The sequence below is a fragment of the Ochotona princeps genome, chromosome 2 (genome assembly GCF_030435755.1).
Source record: "Ochotona princeps isolate mOchPri1 chromosome 2, mOchPri1.hap1, whole genome shotgun sequence".
Classification (NCBI taxonomy): domain Eukaryota; kingdom Metazoa; phylum Chordata; class Mammalia; order Lagomorpha; family Ochotonidae; genus Ochotona; species Ochotona princeps.
In genome coordinates, this window is record NC_080833.1 from 63120126 (window position 1) to 63126125 (window position 6000).

At 42.4% G+C, this 6000-nt stretch overlaps 1 long non-coding RNA gene across 1 annotated transcript in view; it reads right to left on the reverse strand.

The window, feature by feature from the left end:
• LOC131479575 (uncharacterized) overlaps positions 1-5547 on the reverse strand; it is a 29786-nt gene extending 24239 nt beyond the window's left edge. Inside the window, exons 1-2 of the long non-coding RNA XR_009244980.1 lie at positions 5418-5547; positions 3226-3346 (exon numbers count right to left, since the gene is read on the reverse strand). This is a non-coding gene — a long non-coding RNA (uncharacterized LOC131479575). The remainder of the gene's footprint in view (positions 1-3225; positions 3347-5417) is intronic.
• Between the last annotated feature and the right edge of the window lie 453 nt (positions 5548-6000).

The window sequence follows — 6000 nt, forward strand, 5'->3', positions numbered from 1 at the left end:
CTCAATCAGTGGTTTAACATTCTGGACCACAAGGCCCCCACTTATGTCTCCCAGCTTTGACACAGTTCAGTCTTAGCTGTTTGATGAGTGAACCAGAAATGGAAAAAGCCATTTCTAATATTATTTTGGGCATTAGCTTCTAATGAATTGTTCATGCTCTTAAATATTTATTGATTTAAAGGGTTTGTGAAATCACTGGACTGACTCAAGAAATTGAAGAATATTATTTAAGATACATGGAGAGGAGTGAGGCTGTCTGAAATAGAAGTTGCTGAAGCAGTGTGTTTAAATAACAAAGTCCAAGAATTTGGATTTTTCAGAGACCCTGTTGAATCTGATGTAAGATATTGAGAAATCACAATATGGGAAATAGTTAGATGCCAGCTGTTTCTTGCCAGGCTGTGCTCTCTGGAGATCCCTAAAAGGATTTTAACTAGGTTCTTTCATAGATGAATAAAATATTTTTTATTTTAAAAAATACAGCCACATGAACAATAGTTCTTTTAGCATACATATGCATTTAGGTTAAATTCTACTGCATCGGGCATAGTAGCTCCAAAATATGTAAATTGGTAATGGAACGTAATGTACTGCGCAGGACTGAGCAAACCTTTGCCTACAAGCAAAACTAGAAACCAGCATGGAGCACAGGTCATACCGAGCTAGGCTCTTGCACCTACTGGTCTTCAGAGCAACCACGGGCAGGTGCATGATTTACAGCTAGGAACAAGCCCAATCGAGGAGGTAAGGGGACACCCTAACTGGGTTGAGGTTCCCACCAAGGGGCGCGTGTGCTGGAATGGGGGCTGTGTTCTATCTAGGCAACAGTCGTAGTCACCCGAGGCACTAGTGTGAGCTGGGATTGGATGCACCAGGCCAGTTCAGACCCCAACACCATCTGGTGTCATGGAGAACCAGGGTAGATGTGGGACTGACTAGGCTGGGTCTCAACCCCCTACTGAGCCATGTGTGAGCTGTATGTGGGTATGGACGAGCCATGGCTGGGCTGAAACATACAACAACAAGAACCAGAATGGGGTGAAAGCCAGCCAGGAAAAGCCACTGTTCCTGCTAGGACAGGAGGTGAACTGAGTAGAGTTGGCTCAAGGACCCCCTGGCATGAGCAAAATCTGGCATTGGGAGGGGTTCTGATGGAGTAGCCTGGGCAACTCCTCTGGCAAGACACAGTCCCTGCAGGTAAGCGCAAGAAGCATGACAGGAAACAGTCCAGAATAGGCCATGGAAAGTTTCCCACTGGCACACATTCGGCATGGGTCAGGGGCAGACCAGGCTGAATCAGTTCACGTCATCCACTGGCAAATCCGATCACCAAAACAGAGTGTGGGATGAGCCGGGTTTGATTGCGACAAAACAAGTACGCATTATGGAATGCCAGGGCGTGGTTGCCTGTACTGGATTTGACCGCAGCACCCAACCAGCACACGTGAGATCCAGGAAGGGAGGGGCAGAACTGGCAGGGGGATTAAGGGGCTGGTCACCTCGCTGGACAGCTACTCCCACTGGAGAGCGTGGGCTGGGATAGAGACAGACCAGACTAAGCAAGGCTACAACACCTGTGCCCTGCATGTGGAATAGATCAGGGAAAAACCAGGCTGGGCTGATTATTCCTGCGGGTGCAAGCATAAATTAGAGTGGGTGAGGGATGTTTGGGCATAGCCGTAGCATCAGCTGGCAGAAGCTGGCACTGGGGACTAATTCTGTCAAGTCAAATCACAGAACCACCTAAAGAGTGCATAAACCGGGACTGAGAGACCTGGGAGGGAAAAAGTGGGTTCCCCCTTCTTGGTCACTATTCCCGTGGGAGGGCATGAAAACTAGGATGGGGGATGTGATGGCTAGATAGAGAGGCACTCAACAACACCCGTGAGGGCTGGATGGTTGAGTTGGTTAGATAGAACTAAGCTTTAATACCCATTGACAAGTACCAGAGCCAAATGGGAAGGGGGACAGACTGGTCTTCTGCTGCACATACTGGCAAACCAGGGTAGGGGGCGGGCCTGGTGGGGGTTATTGTGGGTCGCCCTGACTAGGCTGCAGCTCCCACTGGTTGATGTAAGGGCCGAACCAGACTGGACTGCAACACCCATTGGTTCCAGTGCAACTCGGGACCGAAAACAGAACCAACCCAGCAATTGAAACCACCAGCTGATCGGGGTGATGGACTGTGCCGGGCCCTGTGCTTGCTAGAACATACAAGAAACTAGTGTGGGAATACCTCAAAGTTTCTTTGGAGATCTCCCCAATCGAACTGCTGGACTCAACTCTAATCAAGAAAAGATAGAAGACAGAACAGATCAATCATTCATCTCAGCTATATGTTGGCAGCGAAATATGGGGCAAACGGAGACTTTATGATGGACCATATCAATCAGTGGACGACCTCATCGAGCGAAACTGGCAGCGATTCATAACTGGAGAACTATTAAAACCACTTGAGCAAATATCTCAGAGCATGCCCCACATCCGGGACTTGGGTGGGTGGGTAACCGGGTGGGGCTTCTCCCTCAATATCCCCCTTTACCTCAGATACATGATGGAAACAATATGGACATAATAGTATTACCCACTTCCCTATCCCCCTGAACCTTTTTTTTTCTTTAACTGTAATTAACTATGTAAAGATTGTCAACAACAATACAATAAAATAGATAAAAAAAATTCTACTGCATCTTTCAAACCTCTTCATTATGAAGGTGTCAGTAATGATCAGTTTGACTATGGAAGACTTCAGGTTAATTCTAGGATTTCTTTCAGGTGTTTTTCACTCATCTTGTCTCATGTTGTTCACTCCTACCTGGGAAATAATCCTTTAAGTCTGGAATACTTTTGATGCTGAACTTCAGAGTGCTTTTAGGATAAGTTAGGTAGTCCTGGCATGTCATTTCTGTTCACCTTCCACTGGCCTAAGCAAGTTAGTGATTTTATGCTTAACCTCATGATAACAAGGAAATACAAATCTTTAATAATCACAGAAGAAGAGAAATGAAATATTGGGGTATACTTATAATGCCTATTATAATTCAATAATCAAATACTAAATTTCATCCAGAATGTAATTCTCCTATATTCTACTCAATGCAGGAGAAAGAATAGGGATAGTGCATCTTTCGTGAATGTTCACATTCTGTGAGAACATGGGAGATTAAAGCAGCAACTACTCTGAAGCAAGTCTGAAGACTCACCAGGCATGTGGTGATTTCTTACCTGGAGTTGGAGAATATTCCTTGATTGGACTCCATTCTGACTCCTACAGGTTTCCTGTTTCATCAGTTTCCACAATCCATGGTGCAGTCCTCTAGCAGAGCCTTCCTTCTCCAGTATCATCCTTGATACCAAATTGAAGTGGACATTAGATATTGCTGCTCTGTCAACATCAGGCTTCAGGCTTTGTGGTGGCAGAAGTGAGGAATTGCAACTCCAGGACTTAAATACCTTTCTGATTAATGGTTTATGAGTAGCATCATTTAATCTTCCCCCATGCTCAGAAGTAGGAAAGAACCCCAATACATTTCTTAGCTCTGATAATGCTTACAACATTCAGTTTCTGCGCATTCAATTATGCAAATTACAGAGTCTCAATATGAAGACCAGGGTTCAAGGCTGGGCTCTGCTATTTGCTTCCTCTGTGATCTGATTAAGCCTTTGATCTATTTAATAAACCTAGTTCTTTATCTGTAAAATAAAGATGGTAATATTGACTTCCGTAGGTGACTTCAAGAACAAATATACGCAAAGTAACTGCGTATAGCAGGAGGCCTCACATGTTACCTGTGGTGTTGACTACCTAGATTATCAAGATTCTCTATACCAGAATTTTTGGAAATTCCATTCTTGTCACAGAATATGTAATTATTACTGTGAAGGCTATAATATGTCCACTGGATTGTTGGAACCTGGAGGGATGATGGAGAGGAACTTCTAAATTCTTTGTTGAGCAACACCACTCTCGGAAAGCCCCCAGGTGTGTAATGCCATGACACTTGCTTTGGAGCGCTAACTTGTTGGTATAGTAGCTCATAATTTTTTTTCATTCACATCATTTTGAGTAACCATCACAGATTTCTACTAGGCATGTACATTTAACTGTTTGAATCATCATACAGAGCAGGGCAATATGTGGAGATTTCTGAGAAATGAATGAGCTTCATTTAGCAGAAATTGCAGGAAATCAAGTCAGTATTCACGGTGAGAGAAAAAGCACTCTGTTTTGAATGCCATTCTTTGAGACTTCTGGATGCTACTAATGAAATCTCTTCATTTATTACCCTGAGTAATATTTCTTTTTTTTTTTTTAAAGATTTTATTAATTTTATTACAAAGCCAGATATACAGAGAGGAAGATCCTCTGTCCGATGATTCACTCCCCAAGTGAGCCGCAACGGGCCGGTGCGCGCAGATCCGATGCTGGGAGCCAGGAACCTCTTTTGGGTCTCCCACGCGGGTGCAGGGTCCCAAAGCTTTGGGCCGTCCTCTCCTGCTTTTCCCAGGCCACAAGCAGGGAGCTGGATGGGAAGTGGAGCTGCCGGGATTAGAACCGGTGCCCATATGGGATCCCGGGGCGTTCAAGGCGAGGACTTTAGCCGCTAGGCCACTCCGCCGGGCCCTTGAGTAATATTTCTTAATGGATGGTGTTAAACAATGGAAAACATCCAACTGACTCTTGGAGTGTTTTGGAAATGCATGACTTTCAGGCAATAAACTTGCCTCTTGGAAGATACCTGTTAATAAGATTGGTTCTTACTCTCAATGAATTTATAATCAAAAAGAGAAAAAGGTGGAGAGGTGAACTGAAAATTCCTTACAGTATGTAAGGTCATTTCAAAAAGGTGATGGAAAATGAAATTAAAACAAAAGATTATTTTGGTGTGTACCAATTATTAAGCCAATCATAGGAGAGGTCTTCTAAAAGTTCATGGAGAATGTGCATTATTAAAAAAAAGTATGCACAGATTTCATTTTTTTCTCTCATAAACCTAACTTTTAATTTCAGTTTTCTGTGAACTTTTGGAAGGATCCTCATTAAATACTCCAACAGAAAAATGAAAAAAATGCAATAGGCTTTTGACAAGGGAGCCGCAAAAGTCTGTGCATTAAAATATCATCTTCTTGATGTGGCTAGAGGACTGAAATGATCATTCAAGTTTAGTTATTGTTAGTTACTGTAACCTGTCTATATAGCAAACATGTCCATTTTATTATCTTGGGAATTAGACCAACCAACTTGGTTTCTGTCAGATTTGCCTGATTTTGTTTCATTTTATAAGATCAGGATAACCTGTTACATTTTATTTTATTTTTATTTTCTCCTGGCTGTGTTTGTGAAGAACTTTATGTAAAGATAAAATACTCAGTTGATTTACATATTGGCATCTAGGCAATCCTGATCAAAGACTCACAGTTCCGGTGTCTCTTCCGTAGGCATCTCAGAGGTGGATTGGTCAATGTTATCTCTCAAATTTCCTTTCTTTTCATCGGAAATGTAGAAATTCATACTATTCAGACATGCTGAGTTTGATTTTTTTTCCAGACTAGTTATTTCTGGGACAAAGGGAGTAAAAATGGCTGTGAAAATCAGATCAAAGGAGATTATGATGAGAAAGAAAGCTTGATTCAGAAAAAAAGGCAATGGCATTTACAGTGTTTTGAAAGTACTTAAGATATTGTACTTTCTTGCAAAAATCTGTCTTCAACAAGCAAAGAAGAATAGCAGCGAATTGTATGGCTCTTGAAAGTAAATCTCCATCCAAGGAAGATGAAAAGGCACAGAAAGCAAGTATTTTGGAGTGCGGAGCCCAGGTGGTTAGCAAGGCTCTCATCTAGCAAACTTTCTGTGACTTTGGTCATTATCTCAAAGTTGAGAATAGGCGAGTAAGCAGGGAATTTAAAACAAATGTGAGTTATTTTTCAGCTGTCAGATAATAAGGTAAATCTGACTCCATCACCTAGTTAGACAAAAATATAAACTAGGTCTGGCCAGTC